Source organism: Hordeum vulgare, chromosome 7H, assembly GCF_904849725.1.
Source record: "Hordeum vulgare subsp. vulgare chromosome 7H, MorexV3_pseudomolecules_assembly, whole genome shotgun sequence".
Taxonomy (NCBI): Eukaryota; Viridiplantae; Streptophyta; class Magnoliopsida; order Poales; family Poaceae; genus Hordeum; species Hordeum vulgare.
In genome coordinates, this window is record NC_058524.1 from 160,534,022 (window position 1) to 160,558,207 (window position 24,186).

Genomic DNA, 24,186 nt, shown 5'->3' on the forward strand with positions numbered 1-24,186 from the left:
GCAGAAAAGCCTAGATATAGCATGGCAAAAAAGGCTTTGCTCGCGTGTTACCCCTACGTCACGAATATCGCGCCATTGTTAAAAAATACTGGTGGCGGTGGGTCCTACTTTAGTAGTATTCTACGAGCTGATGGCGTGTCACGTAGGCAACGCCACCACTATAATCGTTCGCCTAGTGGCGTTGAATGTACATTGCACGCCAGGAATATTGTGTACATCCAAAAAACTCCCAGCATGTAACATTTACCATTAGCATTGCACACGAGGAACTAGTCTAATAAAACAATGCATTCCAGTTAATAATAAGTGCCAAGCTCACAAGTAGGTATTAATGACAATCCTCACAAACACGAACATATTTAACAAGGAGTTCATTTCGCACGAGAAAACTATATATAACATACTTAAAGGAGGTCGATAATGATAATCATCCTTAAGTCATGGCATGGGGTGTTCGTGATAGTGACTAAGACGGCTTGTCCAACACGGAGATTCTTGCGAGTGAGGAAGTTGCTCCACCCAGACGCACTAAAGATAGTGCACCCGTCCGTGTGCACTACATAAGCACAGGTGGTGACGGAGCCCCTTGTAGTTAGGCGTAGGCCAGCAATGCCTAGTTCATCCGGCTCTATGCCACAGCTCACACATAGAATCTTAGGTAATTTCTGGAAAAAAAACATGATGATCATGTAACATTACTACACTATAAGCATATCATCATATTAATATATGTACTAAGCATATCATCAAATTCTACATTCAGCATATCATCACATTAATAAATACTAAGGATATCAGATTACTATAGTAATAAGTAGCATACCATGACATGACGGTTAACCATCGTCCATGTTAGGCAAGCCACGAATGGCATCCTGACGTAGGCATCATGACGGGGTTGTACATTAGGGGGAGGCCTATAGACGTGCTTTGCAAGGCCCACCTAAGGCCCTGTATGGACATCATTGTCCTACAAGTCACCGATGTAGTCACGACCTCACTCGGGACAACATTCCCTCACTCGGCTTACATGAAGTCATTTGGATCGCCTTATGTTAGTCCGACGCACCTTGGCACTCGGACCACAACAAGACGATGGCACCAAAGAGGCTGCAATGGCTAAGGACTTAAACTATCACATGAAGTGCAGTGAAGACCTGCGTTACCAGTAATGCCATAAATTATAGCTACCATTTCTAGTAACCCCCTTATTTATTAGCATTAACTGCCTTCTAATGAAGCTTAGCCGGTCGTGGCACACTCTATATAAGCCACTCACAGGCTCCTACTTAAGGGTTCAACATCGTGTAATATAAGATACCCCATAAGAAAACATCAGCCTCAGGGCTCGAGATGTAGGGCTGTTACCACTCCCAAGTGGACCCCGACCTCGTACATCCGAGTGTATCCACTTTGCTTAGTTAGGCTTCGCCCCTTCGTTCGTACCCCTGGTACTAATGTCAGGGTCATTCCCATGACAGCTGGCACCCACCATGGGGCTGCGCATTTAGCAAATCCGATGTTGTTGGATTTTTTACCTTTTCCATCAACATGATGACACTCGGCGGAGAGATCATTGCTACTTCTTGAGCTTGCGTTGGTTTTCCCTTGAAGAGGAAAGGGTGATGTAGCGAAGTAGATAAGTATTTCCCTCAGTTTGTTGAGAACCAAGGTATCAATCGAGTAGGAGGAACAAGAAGGCCCCAATCGTAGTACCTACACGAATAATCAAACTCTTGCACCCAACGCTAAAAAGGGGTTGCCAATCCCTTCGGAGTTGTTTGCAAGGATGAGATCTGATAGAGATAGATATAAAAGATTGTGGAAACAAAAGTAAATAAATTGTAGCAAGATATTTTTGGTATTTTTGGTTTATCGATCTGAAAGTATAATATGGAAAATAGACCCGAGGGCCGTAGGTTTCACTAGAGGCTTCTCTCATAAAGGAAAATAATGCGGTGGCTGAAGAAATTACTGTCGAGCAATTGATAGAAAAGCAAATAATTATGAAGATATCCAAGTCAATGATTATGCATATAGGCATCACGTCCGTGTCAAGTAGACCGAAACGATTTTGCATCTACTACTATTACTCCACACATCGACCGACTCCTACCTGCATCTAGAGTATTAAGTTCATGAAGAACAGAGTAATGCATTAAGTAAGATGACATGATGTAGAGGGATAAACTCGAGCGATATGATGAAAAAACCCATCTTTTTATCCTTGATGGCAACAATACAATACGTGCCTCGCTACCCCTACTATGTCACTGGGTGAGGACACTGCAAGATTGAACCCAAAACTAAGCACTTCTCCCATTGGAAGAATTACCAATCTAGTTGGCCAAACCAAGCCAATAACTCGAAGAGACTTGCTAATATATGATATCATGCATATAAGAATTCAAAAGAGATTCAAATAATATTCATAGATAATCAGAACATAAACTCACAATTCATCGGATCTCGGCAAACACACCGCAAAAGAGTATTACATCAGATAGATCTCCATGGAGATCATGAAGAACATGGTATTGAAGATGAAAGAGAGAGAAGAAGCCATCTAGCTACTAGCTATGGACCCATATTTCTATGGTGAACTACTCACGCATCATCGGAGGGGCAATGGAGTTAATGTACATGCCCTCCGTGATCAATTCCCTCTCTGACAGATTACCAGAAAAGGCTCCCACATTGGATCTCACGGGAACAGAGGCTCCTGGCGGCGGAAAAGTATTTTTGTGGCTCTGTTTTGCAATGGGGGGATATTTGGGAATTTATAGGCCGAAGAACAGAGACTCCTGGCAGGTGCCCTGCTCCCTACTCCAAGTCTTCTGCATTTCTTCTGGTCCAAGAAATATCATTCCGGAGATTTTATTTCGTTTGGACTCCGTTTAATATCCCTTATCTGCAATACTCAAAAACATGGAAAAAACAGACACTTTCACTAGGCTCTAGATTAATAGGTTAGTCTCAAAAATAATATAAAACAACATATTAATGCATATAAAACATCCAAAATAGATAATATAATAGCATGGAACAATAAAAAATTATAGATATGTTGGAAACATGTCCATCCTCTTCTGTCCCCTCAGCTTCATCATCGACGACTCAACGTGGTTGCAGGATGTGCCACTGGATACCACCACCCTCCCTACTCGAGGTACGTCGCATTAGAACGCATTTACGCACGGAGTCCTCATCCGACAGCCATCGATGTCGTACCACTTGGTGCCCCCACTCCCCGCTGCAGCTCATCGCAAGCGCTCCGGGCGCTCGTGGTTGTAGCGATGGATCAAACACGCCATGGCCCACGAGGCCATCTCGGGCACGTGGCTATGCTCAGTTCTGATGAGCCCATCGTCAGTCTTTTTCCGTCATAGGGCAACAAATCACAAGGCGACTCTGACTGCGAAAGATGTGCAGGCTCCGCTGAGGTTTTGATGGCCAACACGAACAGAGGAGGCGACCCCGGTTTCACCATGGAGAACTCTCCCGAGTGTGATGGTGGAGAGCGTCGCCGCAGCGACGGCAACCACCATGTTCTGCAGCCACTCACAGAGCAGTAGCAGGAGGAACTTCGGCGGAGGAGCAAACACGCTCTCCTCACTCCCATCACCGGGAACACCCCGGAAGAGATCATGATGGAGAACGCGCACCTGGCCAATCTGGATGAGCGCAAGCGACTCGAGCGACTCCAGCAGTCACTCGACGCTCGGGCCGTGAGGGAACAACCAAGTTCCAGCCGCATCCATCATCACTTATTCATGAACAACCGCCCGTGGCACATGGAGGTGATGGAGATGCCTTTGTTGAACCTGGCCACTGCCACTTGGATCACTGATTCCATTCAGCCGAGTGACACAGCGGTCGGGGAAGGCATCCGACAGATCCAAGCTCTGTTGAAGACTGCCTTGCAGCCGAATCGTGTGGTGTTGCAATCGTGGAATTGCATCCACAACAGGTCCGTCCAGGCGGACACAGTGCAGTCGGATCATAGCCCGCACAAGCTGGGAAGACACCGTAGGTCTCCTCCTCTTCCGAGAGGCCCACATGGGGACCGGAGGCGGGATCGTCAGGTCCGAAGCAGAACACCTCCTCCGAGGAGTGGTTCACTCGGCCGCCGACCGCATGACCGCAAGCCAAGCCCCAATCGCCATTGGGGTAATGGGGACGACAGCTATCAGGCCCCTTAGTTCAATGCAAGGTCTATAATCACGCAGAACGTGGTTGACCGGTCACGAGCTGGCTGAGGGGGTATCTGGCCTTGAATGCTTCAGCCGACACATCCGAGAGACGAACATCCCCTACAATTACCAATTGGCCACATGGACCGGCAAGTTCAACAGTGAGTCCAAACCAGATACCTGGCTGGAGGACTACCGAGTGGCCTTCTAGATAGGTGGCAGCGACAATGTCGCAATGAAGCATCTGCCCCTTATGTTAGAGGGGTCGGCGAGGGCGTCGCTCAATCAGCTTCCCCCAGTAACATCCATAGCTGGGGTAACCTTGCCCGAGTGTTCGTCAAGACCTTGGAGGGCTCCTACAAGCGTCTAGGCGGTTTGACAGAGCTGCAACGCTGTGTACAGAAGATCAAAGAGACTCTTAGGGAATACATCCAGTGGTGGACCACACTGCACAACACGGTAGAGAATGTCACCGAGCATCAGGCCGTGTGCACTTTCAAAGCAGGCACTCGGTATCGGGAGCTCATCCTCAAGTTTGGTATATCGGGGGATCTGTCCCTCAGTCAGGCCATGGAAATCGCCAATCGATATGCGAATGGAAAAGAAGAAGACAACCTCCTCAGTGGTGAAGGCCGAGCTAGCGAAGCCCCCAGTCGGGCAACGGAGGGAAAAACAGATGTGAAAGGGCAAACCATGAGGCAAAGCCGAAGTAGTTGGTGTCCCAGGGAAGAGCCAAAACAAGCCCAAGAAGAAGAAAAAAGATTGGGCAGGCAAGAAGAAGGCCGAGTCCAAGAGCAGCCTTTTGGACCAGCCGTGTCTAATTCACGCTAGGAGGGATGAAGACGGGGAGACCATCCCCATCAAGCACACGGCTCGAGATTGCCGCCTGCTCCAGAAGGAGATGGGCGGAGAACCCTCCGGGGACAAATAAGATGAGGACAACCAAGAGGATGCCTCCTGGTATCCGAACATCGAGGGGATCCTCATGATGTTTGCTGATGCCGAGAGCAAGAGTCGATTGAAAGTTATCAATCAAGAAGTGAACATGGCGGCCCTGGCTGTCACGATACCTCGATTGGGCGAAGACACCCATCACATTTGACCAATTGGATCACCCGGCCAAAATTGCCACCCCTGGGAGGCAGACATTGGTGGTCGATCCAGCGGTCAATAGGTTCCGACTGCGGAAAGTCCTCATGGATGGTGGCACTAGCCTTAACATCATATATGTTGATACTCTCAAAGCTATGGACATTCCGTTGTCCCGGCTGAGCAACAGGATCATGCAGTTTCATGGGGTCATCCCTAGAAAGAAGGCCGAATCACTCGGCCAGATCACCCTGAATGTCGTATTCGGCGGCGAGAAGAATTACCGAAAGGAGAGGTTGACCTTCGAAGTGGTCGACTTTCGAAGCGCCTATCACGCCATCCTTGGTAGGCCCGTCTATGCACATTTCATGGCCCGAACATGTTACGTGTATCTTAAGCTTAAGATGCCAGGGCCGAAAGGCGTGCTCACAGTGACTGGCAGTTGGAAGGTCACCGAGGAGTGCCTCCAACAAGGTTCTAGGATCGCCAATGAGTAGGTCCTCGCTGCCGGGCTCAATGGGTACAAGAAGGCGGTGGATTCCGCTGACCTGCTCAAGTCGAAACAGCCGGTGACTGAGTCCTCCTTTCAATCGGCAGGTGAGACAAAGCAAGTCAACATCCATCCCACTGATACAAGTGCTTCTCCGACGAAAATTTCCACTTCACTCAGATAGAAATAGGAAGCCGAGCTCATCTAGTTCCTCCATGAGAACTGGGATATCTTCGCATGAAAGCTGTCTGACATGCGGGGGGTCCCAGGGAACTGGCTAAGCACCGCCTCTGAGTGGACCCAAAGGTCAAGCCCGTCAAGGAACACCTGCACTGCTCCTCCGTGGAGAAGTGTAAGGCGATTGGCGAGGAGATCGCCCGGCTCCTAGCTGTCGAGATCATCTGTGAGGTTTACCATTCCGAGTGGTTGGCGAATGTGGTCATGGTGCCAAAGAAGAAAAATTCACTCCAAATGTGTATCGACTTCAAGCATCTCAATCATGCCTGCCCAAAGGACCACTTCCCACTACCTCGCATATATCAAATAGTAGATTCGACTGCCAGATGTGAACGCCCGTCGTTCCTAGATGCATACTCAAGGTACCACGAGATACGAATGTATGGGCCTGATGAAATAAAAACGGCCTTCATCACCCCGTTCAAGTGTTTTTGCTACATCACGATGCCATTTGGCCTCAAGATTAGAATGTTGGGGCGACTTTCCAGCGCATGATCCAAAAGTGCTTACAAGAACAGATCATCGGGAATGTCGAAGCGTACACGGACGGCATCGTGGTCAAGTCCAGGAAAGGTTTTGTCCTTCTGGCCGACCTCGCCGAAACCTTTGCGATCCTCCGATGCTTCGGGATTAAGCTCAGTCCAGCACCTTTGGTGTTCCGACTGGAAAGCTACTCGGTTTCCTCATTTCTGAACAGGGTATCAATGCCAATCCCGTCAAGATTGGTTCCATCGTCCAAATGAGCCGACTGGAGCGCATCCATGATGTGCAAAGGCTTTCGGGTTGCCTCGCAGCCTTGAGCCGCTTCCTCTCAAGACTTGGCGAGAAGGCTCTACCTCTTTATCGATTGATGAAGAAATCCGACAGATTCGAGTGAAAGAACGAGGCGCAGGTCGCATTCAACTAACTTGAAGCTCTGCTTTCCACGTAGCCGGTGTTAGCCGCTCCGAGCAGCCAGGAGCCCTTGCTCCTGTACATTGCTGCCACTAGCCAACTGGTTAGCACCGTACTCACTGTAGAGCATGAGGAAGCGGGCAAAGTGCACAAGGTTCAAAGGCCCATTTACTACATCTTCGAGGTACTAACCCCCTCAAAGCAAAGGTATCCGCACTACTAGAAGCTGGTTTATGGGATCTACCTGATAGTAAAGAAGGTAGTCCACTATTTCCAAGTTCACTGGGTCACTGTCATCAGTGATGCCCCCTGGTTGAAATCCTTCACAATCGGGACGCTACTGGTCGAGTGGCCAAATGGGCGATTGAGCTCCTCCCACTTGACATCAAATTTTAAGCCAAGAAGGCAATCAAGTCTCAGGCCTTGGTAGACTTCCTGGACGAGTGGATAGAGCAAGAGAAACCGGCTCCGGGCATCCCCGAGCATTGGACCATGTTCTTCGATGGATAAAAAATGCTTCATTGGCTCAGGGGCTGGGGTGGTTCTCGTTTCCCCAGGGGAGACCAAGTGAACTATGTGCTTCGATTCATCCAACAACGAGGCCGAGTACGAGGCCCTCCTGTACGGGCTCCGCATGGCCATCTCACTCGGCATTCCCGTTTGATGGTCTATGGTGACTCTAATATCATTGTCAATCAAGTAATGAAGTAATGGGACATTCAAAGCACAACAATGACACTCTACTCCAGCGCAGTCACGAAACTGGAGAGTTTTTTGAAGGGTTGGAACTACACGTCATGCCCCGAGCCAAGAATCAAGCGGCTGATGACTTGGCACAAATCATTTCCACTCAGAAGGTCGTTCCGAAGGGTGTGTTCCTCGAAAATTTACGCGCCACCTTAGTCAAGGAAGATCCCTTCATCGAAGAGCCCCCACAAGCAATCGGTCCGTATAATCCGATTGAGATCAACGTCTTGGTCATGGTCAATCTCGTCCACGAGGTGTTGGTCATCACGCCAAAATGAACACAATCTTATCTAGCTTACTTGCTCCAGCAAGAGCTCCCCGAAGATGAAGAGGAAGCCCGCCAAATCGTTTGGCAGTCTAAAGCTTTCGAAGTCTTTGGATACAAATTATACAAGAAGAGTTTTACATGAGTCACTCAAAAATGCATTTCCCCACAGGAAGGACTACAGATCGTGCACGAGATCCACTCGGGAACCTGTGGACATCATGCGTCCTCTCGGACCCTGGTGGCCAAGGCTTTCCGAGCAGGTTTTTATTGGCCCCGAGCCAATGAGGCAGGAAAAGACTTGGTCGATCATGGGGTTGTACATTAGGGGTAGGCCTACGGACCTGGCTCCTTAGGCCTACCTAGGACCCCTTACGGACACCAGTGTCCTTAAAGTCACTTGTACAACCTCCACCCCACTCGATTCAGCAATCGTCACTCTACCTGCCTGGAGTCACTCCGACCACCTTGTGTCAGTCGGACGCATCTTGGCACTCGGACCGCAGCAAGGTGAAGGCACCAAAGAGGCTACAACGGCTAAGGACTTAAGCCATCACATGAAGTGCAGGGAAGACTCATGTTACAAGTAACGCCAAGGGTTAAAGCTGTTGTTTCTAGTAACTTCCCTTTTTATTAGCAATAATTGCCTTGTAATGAAGCTCGGTCGGTCGTGGCAGCAACTATATAAGCCACTCCCGGGCTCCAGCTCAAGGTTTCAACACTTTGTAATCTTTGGCACCCCCATAAGAAAACATCACCCTCAAGGCTCAAGACGTAGGACTGTTACCCTTCCGAGTGGGGCTTGAACTCGTACATCTGCTGCGCCTAGTTAGACTTCTCCCCGTCGTTCGTACCCATAGGTACTATTGTCAGGGTCATTCCCACGATAGTTGGAGCCCACCGTGGGGTTGCGCGTCTAGAAAATCTGGCTAAGTTGGAGATTTATCGCATTTTTGTCAACATGATGACACTCGGCGGAGAGATCCTCTTCGATTCCCTCAGCTTCATTGTCGACTACTCGGCGTGGCTGCAGGATGCGCCACTGGACACCGACGCCCTCCCCGCACGAGGTACGTCGCATTTTAGCGCAATCATGCACGGAGTCCTGATCCCACAACCATCGGTGTCTTATCACTCGGCACCCCCACGTCCCACTGCTGTTCGCCGCAAGCGCTCTAGGCGCTCGCGGATGCAGCAGTGGATCAAACACGCCATGGCCAACCAGGCCATCTCCGGACAGGTGGCCATGCTCAGGTCTAATGAGCCTGTCGTCAACCTCTTCCCTTCGTTGAACGAGGAGTCACTCGGCGACTCCGGCTGCAACAACAGCAAGGGTGCAACTGAGATCCTGATGGCCGACACCAACCGGGGAGGCAACACTCGTTACACCGCGTAGAATTCTCCCGAGCATGACGGCGGAGAGCGTCGCCACGATGACGACAACCACCACATTTCGCAGCCACTCATCAAGTAGCAGCGGGAGGAACTCTAGCAGAGGAGCGATCAAGTCCTCCACACCACCATCACCGGGAACACCCCAGAGGAAACCGCGCTGGAGAACGCGTGACTGGCCAATCTGGCCGAGCACGAGCGCTTCGAGCGACTCCAACGTTCGCTCGATGCTCGGGCCGCGAGGGACCAACTGAGCTCCAGTCGCAGTCACAGCTAGTCGTTTCCAAACAACCGCCCGCGACATATCGAGGTGATGCGGACTCCTCTGCTGAACCTGGATGTCGTCACTCAAATCGTTGATTCCATTCAACCGAGTGACAACACGGTCGGGGAAGGCATTCGGCAGATTCAGGCTCTGCTGAAGATGGGCATGCAGCAAAATTTCATAGTGTCCCAATCACGGCAGCGCATTCACAGCAAGTCCGTCCAGGTGGATACCATGCACTCAGCTCATAGCCCGCACATGCACAGACGACGCCAAAGGTCTCCTCCTCCTCTGAGAGGCCCACAAGGAGACAGGAGGGAGGGTCATCGGGACTGAAGCAGGTCACCCCCTTAGGGGAATGGCTCACTCGGTCGTCGTCCTCACGACCGTAGGCCAAGCCCCAATCAACGTCGGGTAATGAGGGTGGTGATGACCCACAAGTATAGGGGATCAACCGTAGTCCTTTCGATAAGTAAGAGTGTCGAACCCAACGAGGAGCAGAAGTCTCTCATAAACGGTTTTCCGCAAGATAATAACTGCAAGCACTGAAAGTAGCCGTAACAAGTGATGGTGTAGTAAGGTGAAACATAGCAAGCGAAAGGTAACATGTAAAAAGTAGTAGCAACAGTGCAGAAAGTGGCCCAATCCCTTTTGTAGCAAGCGACAAGCCTGAACAAAGTCTTATAGGAGGAAAAACGCTCCCGAGGAGACACGGGAATTTCTGTCATGCTAGTTTCATCATGTTCATATGATTCACGTTTGTTACTTTGATAGTTTGATATGTGGGTGGACCGGCGCTTGGGTACTGCCCTTACTTGGACAAGTGTCCCACTTATGATTAACCTCTCTCGCAAGCATCCGCAACTACAAAAGAAGAATTAAGACAACGTCTAACCATAGCATTAAACTAGTGGATCCAAATCAGCCCCTTACGAAGCAGCGCATAGACTGGGCTTTAAGCTTCTGTCACTCCAGCAACCCATCATCTACTTACTACTCCCCAATGCCTTCCTCTAGGCCCAAATATGGTGAACTGTTATGTAGTCGACGTTCACATAACACCACTAGAGGAAAAGACAACATACATCATATCAAAATACTGAACGAATATCAAATTCACATGACTATTATCATCATGACTTATCCCATGTCCTCGGGAACAAAAGTAACTACTCACAAAGCATAATCATAATCATGATCAGAGGTGTAATGAATAGCATCAAGGATCTGAACATAAACTCTTCCACCAAGTAATCCAACTAGCATCAACTACAAAGAGTAATCAACACTACTAGCAACCGTACAAGTAACAATCGGAGTCGTGAGACGGAGATTGATTACAAGAGATGAACTAGGGATTGGAGAGGAGATGGTGCTGATGAAGATGCCTCCCCTCCGATGAGAGGAGTGTTGGTGATGACGATGGTGACGATTTCCCCCTCCGAGAGGGATGTTTCCCCGACAGGATCGTCCTGTCGGATCTCTAGATTGGATCTGCTCAAGTTCCGCCTCGTGGCGGCGGCGAAACCACGAAAAAGCTCCCGAATGATTTTTTCTCGCACGGAACCCTTCATATAGCAAAAGAGGGGGCTAGTGGGCCGTCAGGGAGCCCACAAGCTTGCCCTCCGCCACCAGGGGGGTGGCGGTGGCATGGCTTGTGGCGCCCTGGCAGGCCCCCTCTGGTACTTCTTTCGACGAGTATTTTTTATATAATCCCAAAAAAATCGACGTAACTTTTCAGGGCATTTGGAGATGTGCAGAATAGTGGACTAAGATTTGCTCCTTTTCAAGTCCAGAATTCCTGCTGCCTGAATTCTCCCTCTTCAAATAAACCTTGGAAAATAAGAGAGAAAAGGCATAAATATGGTACCACAAAGTAATAAAACAGCCCATAAAGCAATAAATATCAACATGAAAGCATGATGCAAAATGGACGTATCAGGCGGCCACTACCGGGCCCCCGACTTCAACGCTCGGTCTATTATCATGCACCACGTGATTGATCGATCGCGAGCTGGCTAGGGAGTGTCTGGCCTCGAGTGCTTTGGCCGAAATATCCTCCAACTACCGGCTCACCACGGGGATCGATAAATTCAAAGGCGAGTCGAAGCCAGAGAGCCTGTTGGAAGACTACAGCATCCACAGCTGGGGCGATCTCGTCTGAGTGTTCGTCAAGACCTTCGAGGGCATGTACAAGTGCCCACGCGGCCTGACGGAGCTGCAACATTGTCTCCAGAAGAGCAACAAGACTCTCAGGGAGTACATCCAATGATGGACCACACTCCACAACACCGTTGAGAACGTCACCAAGCACCAGGCGGTGTGCGCTTTCAAAGCGGGTACTTGGTATCGATAGCTCATCGTCAAGTTTGGCTGATCAGGGGACCTATCCCTCGGTAGGGCCATGGAGATCGCCAATCGGTACTCGAATGGAGAAGAAGGAGACCGACTCCGCCGCGGCAAAGGCCGAGCCAGCAAAACCCCTCAGTCGGACAAAGCTGGGAAGAAGCAGAAGCGAAGAGGTAATCCGTTAGGTAAATCCAAAGTAGTTGTTGTCCCAGGCAGGGCCAAAATAAATCCAAAAATAAGAGGACTGGGCTGGCCAAAAGAGAGCCGAGTCAAAGAGCAGCTTATTGGACCAGCCATGTCCAATTCATTCTCGCAAAGACGAGGAGGGGGAGACTATTCCCTCCGAGCACACAACTCACGACTGTCGTTTGCTCCGGACAGAGAGCCCTCTGGGGACAAGGAGGATGAGGATGATCCTGCGGATGCCTCCAGGTATCCCAACATTCAGGCGGCCCTCATGATCTATGTGGACATCGAGAGAAAGTGCCAATTGAAAGTTATCAATCGGGAGGTGAACATGGCAGCCCCGGTTGTCACAAAGTACCTCAACTAGGCAAAGACGCTCGTCACCTTCGATCAGTCGGACCACCCCGCCAACATAGCCACCCCCGGGAGGCAGGTGTTGGTGGTCGATCCCGTAGTCAACGGGTTCCGACTGCGGAAAGTTCTCATGGACGAAGGCAGCGGACTCAACATCATCTACGTGGACACTCTCAAGAACATGGACATCCCGTTGTCATGGCTGAGCAAGAGTAACATGCAGTTCCACGGGGTCATCCCCGGGAATAAAGCCAAGTCACTCGGCCAGATCATTCCGAGCGTCGTATTCGGCAGCGAGATATTTTTTCGCAAGGAGAGGTTTACCTTCGAAGTGGTCGATTTTTTGCAGCGCCTATCACGCCATCCTGGGTAGGCCCACCTACGCACGTCTCATGGCACGCCCATGTTATGTATATCTTAAACTTAAGATGACAGGGCCGAAAGGCGTGATCACGGTGACTGGCATTCAGAAGGTTGCTGAAGAGTGCCTCCAGCAAGGCTCTAGGATCGCCAACGAGCAAGCCCTCGCAGCCGAGCTTGATGGGTACAAGAAGGCGGTGGACGTTGCAGATCTTATCAAGTCGAAGCGGGCAGCTACTGAATCCGCCTTTCAGTCGGCCGGCAAGAGGAAGCAGGTTCACGTCCACCCAACCGATCTGAATGCTGCTACGACCAACATCTCCACCTCACTCGGAGAGAAATAGGAAGCCAAGCTCATCCAGTTCCTCCATGAGAACTGGGACATCTACGCATGGAAGCCGTCTCACATGCCAAGGGTTCCCAGGGAGTTGGCTGAGCATCGCCTCCGAGTGGATCTGAAGTTCAAGCCCGTCAAGGAACACCTGCGCCACTCCTTCTTGGAGAAGCGTAGGGCAATCGGCGAGGAAATCGCTCGGCTCTGAGCTGCTGAGTTCATCCGCGAGGTCTACCACTCCGAGTGGTTCGCGAACGTGGTCCTGGTGCCAAAGAAGAACAATTCACTCCGAATGTGTATTGACTTCAAGCACCTCAATCGGGCCTGCCCGAAGGACGACTTCTCTCTGCCTCGCATAGATCAAATCATAGATTCCACTCCTGGATGTGAATGTCTGTCGTTCCTGGATGCATACTCCGGGTACCACTAGATCCAAGTGTATGGACCTAATGAAATAAAGACAGCCTTCATCACGATGCCAAGCTAGATCCGTGCGACTGTTGTGTTGTCTCACTATCTGAACGCCAGCTACCGTATGATTATATCCTTCGTTGAGGAGTTGTCTCGTGTCCAAGCGGCACTTGCTGCCGCGACTTCAGTGCCACCTTCACCTCAACCTATCTTTCCACCTCTATATCCACCACCAGTTCCACCTCCACCCAGGTCCGATATTCCTTCTAGCTCTACGGTGCCACCAGGCTCTTCGTCTAGCAGCCGTCGTGAGACTCCCATGGAGTAGGCCTCACTCCTAGCCACTCCAACTGCTCCGATGCTGAGGCGTCATGCTCCTTCTTCCCCGGAAGGAGAACCGTCCCAGCAGCGTCGTCGTGTTTCCTTGGATCCGGAGGATAAGATCCATATCATCAGTTCTGACTCCGACTCAGGATCAGATGACGAGGAGTCTTCAGTCTATCAGTGTTCGTGCCATCCGCGCCACTAGGGTAGAGGCTGGAGTTGTTGAGCATGCATCTTTGCATATGTCAACTGCCATATGAGCAGTCTAACCATGATATTCCCCCTATTTGCTTGCCATGTATAATGTTCGGTTATCTTGTATAATTATGTTGTTTGCTTATTCGCTTCTCTCGCGTACTCTCTTCTGGTGTTTTATGACTATGCTTCCCTTATGAATGTTGCTCATTGATTCGGTATTTTGCAATGGGAACAAATTTAGGATGAAGAGAAGTTATAGCCAAGGCAGTGATGGAACCCCCATCCGTCGATCCGCCAGACAGGCAGGACAACAACCAAAAGATTTGCCACCTCCACCACCCCAAGCACTGACCACTGATCATATTAGGAGAATGTTTGAGGAAAAGAGGAACCAGGATCTTATGGAATTCCTGAAAAGCATGTAGGCTATGGTGGTTCAGAATCACAACCATAATGGGACACGTTCCAAGTTGTCTGACTTTCAGCGCACTATGCCACCCAACTTTGGTCAAGCTGTGGATCCTATAGAAGCTGACGACTGGCTGAGGACCATTGAAAAGAAGCTAGACATAGCCCGTTGCGAGGAATCAGATAAGGTTCCTTTTGCCACTCACTACTTAGAAGGGCCAGCAGCTATATGGTGGGATAACACAAAGGCAACATGGCCCTCTGGAGAAGATATTTCCTGGCAAAAGTTCAAGGAGGCATTCCGCAAATATCATATCCCTACAAGCATAATGAAGGTGAAGCAAAGGGAGTTCATTTCTCTTACAAAAGGAAATATGTCTGTGGCGGAGTATGTGAACAAATTCAACAATCTGGCACGGTACTCTACCTATGACGTATCCACTGAGGAAAGGAAGATAGATCGGTTCCTAGGAGGACAGAATCACACTCTACGTTGTCAGCTCTGTATGCTGGATTTTCCGGACTTTCAAACCTTAGTGAACAAGCCTTTCATAGCCGAACGGGAGCATAAGACCGGATATGATGACCGCAAGCGGAAGTTTGAACCCAAGAAGGACAATAGGGAACAGATTGTGCAGAAGCCACGTACATGGCAGTCAGGCCCATCTGAATACAAGCCTACCTGGAGCAATGGGAACAACAACAATAAGACAGTGAATTAGAACAATACCTTCGGCAGACAGCCGGTGCTAGAGGATTGTCACCGCAATAACACTTGCTTCACTTGCGGCCAAAGTGGACACTACTCCAAGCAGTGCCCCGCCAACAATGGGAAGACATCCTTTGACGTCCAGACATAGGTCAACACCATTGGATGTCGCCCTAACATAACTTTAGCCATGGACGCATCCATCATATCTCCGCCGAGGAAGCCTGCGAAGCTCCAGAAGTTGTCCTCGGTATGTTCTCTATTAACGACATACCCGTAGTAATTTTATTTGATTTTGGGGCTTCCCACTCGTTTATTTCGCGGAGTTTTGCCACCTTGCACAAATTTTCTTCTTCGATTTTGGACAAGATCATGGTGGTACAATCCCTTGGCTCCCTGCTCAGAACAAATCTCATATACAAAGATCTGGAAATTTTGATACATGGAGTTAAGTTTCCAGCTGCACTCATTGCTATTGAATCTTTGGGATTGAATGTAATACTGGGGATGGACTAGTTGACACCCCATCAGGTGTGGATCAACTGTGCCACCAGAAAAGTGATGTTGGTTAACCCGGCAGGACAAACAATCCAATTTCTTGCCAGTAAGATGATGTCAAGGAAAGGAACGGCATACCAGGCTAACGACACGGATATGAACTTGATTCCGGTAGTATGCGAATTTCTGGATGTATCTCCCAAGGAATTACCAGGAATGCCACCTGACCAGGAATTGGAGTTTGCAATCGAAGTAGTCCCTGGTACCGCTCCAATTTACAAGAAATACTACCGTATGCCAGGTCCAGAGTTGGCAAAACTAAAGCAACAGTTGGACGAATTGTTGCAAAAAGGGTATATTCGCCCAAGCATCTCGCCCTGGGGATCACCGGTACTATTTGTCTAGAAGAAGGATGGAAGTCTGCGAATGTGCATAGACTATCGTCAGCTGAATGAGGTCACTATCAAGAATAAGTACCTGCTCCCTCGCATTGTCGAATTGTTCGACCAGTTAAATGGAGCACGGGTATTCTCCAAGATTGACCTCAGAATCGGGTATCATCAGATGAAAATCAGAAAGGAAGATATACCCAAGACAGCTTTCACCACCCGATATGGACTGTATGAGTTTATGGTCATGTCATTTGGACTGACAAATACTCCATCCTATTTCATGAGCATGATGAACAAGGTTTTCATGGATTTCTTGGACAAATTTGGGGTGGTGTTCTTCGATGATATCCTGATATATTCCAAGAATGAAGAGGAGCACAAGCAACACCTGTGTGCTATCTTGGAAAGGTTAAGAACCCATCGGTTGTACGCCAAGTTCAGTAAGTGCGAATTTTGGCTAAAAGAGGTGGGATTTCTGGGGCACATCCTGTCCGAACAAGGTGTAGCCGTCGACCCCAGCAAGGTAACAACAATATTAAATTGGAAGACACCGGTCTTGGTGACCAAAGTCTGTAGCTTCCTGGGATTTGCAGGCTACTACCGTCGTTTCATGGAAGGCTTCTCCAAAATAGCTAAGCCGCTGACGGAATTGCTCAAGAAAAATGAAAGATCCGTCTGGACGAAAGAGTGTGACAACGGTTTTCTGGAGCTGAAGACAAGGCTAACGACAACACATGTCCTAGTCCTTCCAAACATCCACAAGAGCTTTGATATTTACTATGATGCCTACAAACGAGGAATCGGCTCCGTACTAATGTAGGAAGGAAGGGTTGTAGCGTATGCATCCCGACAGCTACGACCTCATGAAGAAAACTACCCCACGCATGACTTGGAATTAGCAGCCATAGTTCATGCATTGAAGATTTGGAGGCGTTACCTTATCGGACAACGTTGCGAAATATACACGGACCATAAAAGTCTCAAGTATATTTTCACCCAACCTGACCTGAATCTCAAGCAGCGAAGATGGCTTGAACTAGTCAAGGACTATGACATTGGGATTAACTATCATCCGGGTAAAGCTAATGTAGTCGCGGACGCTCTTAGCAAAAAGCCAGGCACTGTGAATGCACGAATGGGAAGTATGAATCCAAGGCTACAAGAAGAATTCACCGACCTCAACATGGTGCTATGTGTGCCCAACTACCCCGGATACGTTGGAAATTACCCCCACCCTTGTGGAATAAATTAAGAAGGCCCAAGAGCTAGATGAAGGGATCAAAAAAATCAAGGAGTTGATTCCGAAAGGGAAGGCCAAGTCCTTCCGCGTAGATGACCAAGGCATCTTATGGTTTGAGAAACGGATATGTGTGCCCGACCAGAATAACCTGAGGCAGCAAATACTTAGGGAAGCCCATGATTCCGCATACTCGATCCACCCGGGAGGCACAAAGATGTACCAAAATTTGAGAGAGACGTTTTAGTGGCCAGGAATGCGAAGGGACATAGCATACTATGTCACCTGTTGTGACATCTGCAACAAGGTCAAAGCGGAACACGAGAAACCCGCTAGGCTACTACAACCTTTACCGGTTCCCTAGTGGAAGTGAGACGACATATGCATGGACTTCATTGTTGGACTACCCAAGTCAGCAAGAGGCAATGATGCTATCTGGGTCGTTGTGGATACACTCACGAAAGTAGCCCACTTTATCCCGGTAAAGACCACTTTCAACTCAAATCAGCTGGCACAACTTCACATCTCCCAGATAGTCAGCCTTCATGGAGTACCCAAGTCTATCACCTCAGATAGAGGCTCCCTATTCACCTCGACATTCTGGGTACGACTACATCAAGCTTTGGGAACCATGCTGAAGCATAGCACGGCGTACCATCCACAGACCGATGGACAGACAGAGAGAGTGAACCAGATACTGGAGGTTATGCTTCGGTCATGTGCTCTTACCCATGGACCCAAATGGCAAGATAGCCTACCCTATGCAGAATTCTCCTACAACAACAGCTACCAGACGAGTTTGAAGATGTCACCGTTTGAGGCACTATACGGGCAAAAGTGCCGCACCCCATTGAACTGGTCCCAAACAAGAGATAGTTGTATCTTTGGCACGGTCTTGATGCTGGAGGATGAGAGACAGGTCAAGGACATTCAGGAGCGCCTTCGGGCAGCCAAGTCCTGTCAAAAGAGCTACTATGACCCAAAACACCGAGAAGTGACTTTTGAGCCAAGAGAATATGCGTACCTCCGAGTAACCCCCATGAAAGGAGTAAAGAGGTTTCATACGCGGGGAAAGCTTGCACCAAGATATATCGGTCCCTTTCGAGTGATCGCTAGAAGCGGCAGAGTGACATATCAGTTAGAATTACCATCAGAGTTATCAGATGTGCACGATGTCTTCCACATCTCACAGTTAAGGAAGTGCATTGCACCACCGATTAAGCAGGCATATACGAGTGAGCTAGAACTAGCTAAGGATCTGACCTATGAAGAGAAACCTGTCAAGATCTTGGATGAGATGGAGAGGACTACTAGGAGTAAGGTACTCAAGTTTTATAAGGTACTATGGGAGGACCATATTGAGGAAGAGGCTACCTGGGAAAGAGAACATTTCTTGAGATCCGCATATCCATACTTGTTCCCTATGCAACCGAATCTCGAGGACGAGATTCATCCTAAGGGGGGTAGGTTTGTGACACCCTGATTTTTCACAACTTTTTCTTTCCAAAACCTTTTGGGTTTTACGTGCAAACCTCGTTGCTTCAAAAAAAATCAACTGATCTGGATTTGTGAATCTTTGAATCTTTTTCCAAGTAACCCAAAACCCTCATCATCTTGCCAAAACTTTTCTATACCTCTCCTGAATCAATTTTCAATATTTAGTCTTTTCCAATAAGCTCTTTTCTTTAGTTGGGGAATTATGGCATCACTAAGGGTTGTGAAGCAACCTATAGTTTGGATGATCAATAAATTCCCAAACTTTTTCCACACCTTCTTATCATCATATGGTTCCAAGATCTCCAAAAATATTCCATTGCCCAATGCAAAATTTTGCCCATAATAATTATTTCTTCTCTCGCCAGAATTGCCCCATTGTGAAGCAACCCCATTATTCCTATCCCAGAAAATTCCCAATAAATTCCCCCAAGCTCCTAGGGATCCTATATAGCCGCAATATCCAAAGATATCATCTCGTCCAGTACAAATTTTGAGCAGTAGGACCCTGTCAAGTTTCTGCTGATTTTGAACCTTTGTGAAGGAAGTACCAGCTAGGGGTGCACAATTGATCTAAAAAATTTATGGCATGTGTGCACTACCAAATAACTTCCCTCCACCAAGTTTCATCCTTAGCGGAGCATTCATGAGAGAGCCTCAAGCTCATTTCGATTCTGGACCAGAATGGTTGTTTCCAAAGGAGCTATGTCCAAATCTCCTTCAAATATCTCTAAAATTTGCCAGTTTGTAGCCCTTCCAAGGTAGATAACCCTAGACATATCCACCAGCTCCATCTCTATCTCATTTCCACCCCAGAACCTCCTCAAGATTGCTGGCAAAAGTTGTATCTGAGGCTACACTTCACAGAAGGGTGAATCTAGCCGAGCCAGTGGACTAGGTTGGCTAAGTGGACGAGGGTGGATGCTATTGACAAGGTGTGCCAGCATGCGTGGCCTCCTAGTGGCCACACCCGTGGTGAGCACGGGGCTAGCATGCCAGAGCATGCGCTCTGCGTGGCGCCCGCATCAAATCTGCTCACCCGAGCCGTCGTTCATTGTCCCCTTGTCCTTGGTGCCGACATCCTCTCTAGTGAATCTGTGGTGTGTGCCGAACCCTCTGAGTCGCCGGAGAAGGCCGCCGTCACTTCCGGCCAAGCTTCACCACGGGCAGAATAGTTGGCTTCGGCCACTTTGGTCGTCCAGAGTCATTAATGGCGTCGGACCCGCCAGTCGCTCCCCTGCCCTCCTCCATCACCTCACCTCCACGCCACGACGGCCAGCTCACCGTCCTTGCTCCAGTGGCAGGCCCGAGCCTCGCCGCTTCGGGAGAGATCGGCAGCGCTCGTTGCTGGCCTATTTAAGGCCCTGCTCAGCCTCTCCGAGCACGGCAACTCTCCTCCTCCACCTCCAATTGTCCTCCGAGGAGCGAGCCACGGCCAAGAGGCCCTCTGGCCTCGAGTCTCACCGGAGCTCCGCCGCCTGTAGCCACTTCGTCGCCAACATCCTATCACACCCTGTTTTCACTTCCAACTTTCTCTGTAATGCAAAAATCTGAGCTTGTGAATTTTTTTTCAAAACTTATGTTGTGAGTGCCATGATTGTCATTGTATGCTTGTGTTCTTGATCATGTGATTATAAAAACCATATTTCACAAGACTGAATTGTTTCCAAAAATCTTTTCTGATTTCAGATCAAGGTAAAACCCTACTTTGAGTTGCACTACATGCCCTTGATGGCAAGGAGTGTTCTTACCCATAGTTGGTGATTTGATTCTAGTACTATTTTGGTACTCCAGAACCACAAAATAATTATTTTGTGAATTATTTTTCTAATTTAATTGCATGTCCATTTTTTAGGCCAGAAATGGTATTCCTATATGGAAAAATACTTTTCTGCCTTAGAAAAATCTGTTTAAATTTGGAGATGATCACAAGGACATATATTTTCCATACATAAGATTTTTAACCCCTATTTATATTATTATTATTTGAGTAAAATCCTAAAAACCAGTCCTGTCTATTTTGACCTTTTGAAATATTTCCAAATGAAATATTCCCATATAAATCCTAGAAAATTCTAGTGGTATCCCTAAGTCATATTTGGTGTCCACATAAAGTATCACCTTGATCCAAGGTGATTAAGGACCCCAAATAACTACAAAACCCCTTTTGTCCAGATTGAAGTTAGAGCAACTCTACATAGCAAAGTTTGTCCAATGATGTTGAAACTTTGCATGAGTGCCTAATACCTCAAATGAGGGTTCCGCACCAAAAATGGGATTTGTGGGACTTGGTTTGCCCACACTCTCTTTGGAAGGAACATATCTGGTCAAATGGTGAAGTTTTCAAGTTTACAAAGCTAAACCTCTCCAATGGAGCTCAAACTTGGTGAAACCCCATGTTTTAGCACCAAACCCAATCCTGTTAAGTTGTAGAACCTGTGGTGGGGTGCAACCACCCCAAACCACTGTCGAGCACTGATGTTTGTTGTGTATCCACGGCAACGGCGCCAGAAACACGTGTGTCGACGGCACCAGGAATCCTTCAGCTGCGGCTATGCCTTAAGGGACTTCCTGGGCAAGCATGCAAAGGATTTCCCTCGTAGCCTTGGAGCCTTGCGTTAGTGTTCCCTTGAAGCGGAAAGGGTGATGTAGCACAGTAACGGTAAGTATCTCCCTCAGTTTGAGAACCAAGGTATCAATCCGGTGGAGGAGTATCTCAAGATCCTGCACAAAATAAACACAAAAGCTTGCACCCAACGCTATGAAGGGGTTGTCAATCCCTTATAGATTGTTTGCCAAGTGAGAACTGAAAGCAACAAAGTAACAAAGCAAAGTAAAAGCAGAGGTGTAAACGATGGATGTGAATAGACCCGGGGGCCGTAGTGTTTACTAGTGGCTTCTCTCATGAAAGCAAGTAGACGATGGGTGAACAAATTACTGTCGAGCAATTGATAGAACCGCGCAAAGTCGTGACGATATCTATGCAATGATTATATCTATAGGCATCACGTCCAAAACAAGTAGACCGATACTTTCTGCATCTACTATTATTACTCCACACGTCGACCGCTATCCAGCATGCATCTAGTGTATTAAGTCCATAAGAATAGAGTAACGCCTTAAGCAAGATGACATGATGTAGAGGGATAATCTCAAACCAATGATAAAAACCCCATCTTTTTACCCTTGATGGCAACTACTTGATGTGTGCCTTGCTGCCCCTACTATCACTGGGAAAGGTCACTGCACGGTAGAACCCAAAACCAAGCACTTCTCCCATTGCAAGAATCATAGATCTACTTCGCCAAACAAAACCCAAGACTCGGAGAGACTTACAAGGATATCAAATCATGCATATAAGAAATCAGCAAAGACTCAAATATATATCATAGATAATCTGATCACAAATCCAAAATTCGTCAGATCTCGACAAAAACACCACCAAAGAAGATTACATCGGATAGATCACCATGAAGATCATGGAGAACTTTGTATTGAAGATCCAAGAGAGAGAAGAAGCCATCTAGCTACTAAGTAGGGACTCGTAGGTCTGAAGTGAACTACTCACGAATCATTGGAGGGGCGATGATGATGATGAAGAAGCCCTCCAACTCCAAAGTCCCCTCCGGTAGGGCGCCGGGAAGGGTCTCCAGATGAGGTCTCGCGGAAATGGAAGCTTGCGGCAACGGAAAAGTATTTTCGAGGCTCCCCTGATTTTTTGCGGAATATTTGGGAATTTATAGGCCAAAGACCTAGGTCAGGGGGCGGCCAGGGAGGCCACAAGCCTGCCCACCGCCGCCTCCCCCCTGGTGGCGGAGTGGGGGCTTCTGGGCTCCCTAGAGCTCACTTGGCCTGGCCCAAAGGGCCCCTGATCTTCTTCCGTTCGGGAAAAAATCATTTCAGGGTTTTTCTTCCGTTTGGACTCCGTTCCAAAATCAGATCTGAAAAGAGTCAAAAACACGGAAAAACAGGAACTGGCACTTGGCACTGAATTAATAACTTAGTCCCCAAAAAGATATAAAAGGTACATAAAACAACCAAAGAAGACAAGATAACAGCGTGAAACCATCAAAAATTATATATACGTTTGAGACGTATCAAGCACCTTCTGATAGATGGGTAAAAGCCCCTCTAACGATAACAAAACCCAACCTCTTTGCCCCAAACTCTTAGATTAGGTGGCCAGTATCAATGCCCAGCCCAGTCAACTGGCCCCTCTCTGGTCCAAAGTAGAAATACCAAAATCTCCAATCTAATCTTGAGCTCAAAGCTGACAGCACCTATTTCTCTTGTCTCCCTTGACCAGCCGAAGCTCCCACGGGACTTCAACAGCTAGCCTCATCCCAGCCAGTGCCGAGGACATGCTAGACACGTCCAAAGCACCCCCAGAGCGCACCAGCATGCTATGGCATGCCAAAACTATGCTCTGGGCGCGCTACAGAGAACTCCAAGGTGGGGGCGATGCCCTCGGCCAGTTCCAGCCTCCCCCGAGGTGTCCAACTTCTTCCTCGACAACCCCTCTGCATCAGGCGACCTTCAAGCCCCCTCCTCTCCCGCGCTAGAGCTTGTGCGACACGTGCCCGCGCGCACTAGTACCGGCTAGAGTTGCGCGGCCACTGATGCTCGACTCCCCTCTCTCTCCCTCCATTGCAGTTGGTTCTGGCAGTCCAAAACCATGTCCTCAGACCGTGGTTTCGACCCCAGATCCTCTCTGCACCCCCATGCGCGCCACCGTGAGTCACTGGCGCTCCTGAGTCGGGTCACCGTCGCGGGCCTATAAATAGCCCTCCCCCTCGCTCCAGCACCCTTCAGACAGCATCGCAGCAACCTCTAGAACCTCCCTAGCCACCTCGGCAAGCCAGCAGAACCCCGGTGCTCGAGATCGACCTAGGCCCCTCCGCCTCGAAGCTCCAGTCGATCTCCGGCTACACGACAGCTCCTGCGTCCCTCTGCCCACCAAACCACTCCCCTTGACCTCAGGGAGCTTTCCCCCAACTTTCCCAAGCAAATTTGTACCCCTAGCTACCCCCTCGACCTTCGCCCGAAACTCCCCTGCCATGGCCTCCACGTCGCCGGTGAACCTGAGCCTCCCTGTCGTTGTTCCGACCACCAACAGGTAGGCGACGACGAGCCGGACCCATTTCCGTCTTCGTTGGGACCCGAGGACATCGGTAGCCAGGCCGGCATGCTCCTCCTCCTTTCTGGACACAGGTACGAGACGACCCCGACACGTGAGCCCCACCTATCGGTGGCCCAGCTCTCTCTCCCGCGCTGCCCCGCAACCGTTGACCGCAGGGGCCCGCACGTCAGGTTCAAACCTAACGGTGCACGCGCCTGGGCAGGCTAGCTGGCTGGCCTTT

At 49.0% G+C, this 24,186-nt stretch overlaps 1 pseudogene; it reads right to left on the reverse strand.

Annotated features, from left to right (window-relative positions):
- Positions 1-404: 404 nt before the first annotated feature.
- Positions 405-24,186, reverse strand: part of LOC123407619 — an 88,134-nt pseudogene continuing 64,352 nt past the window's right edge.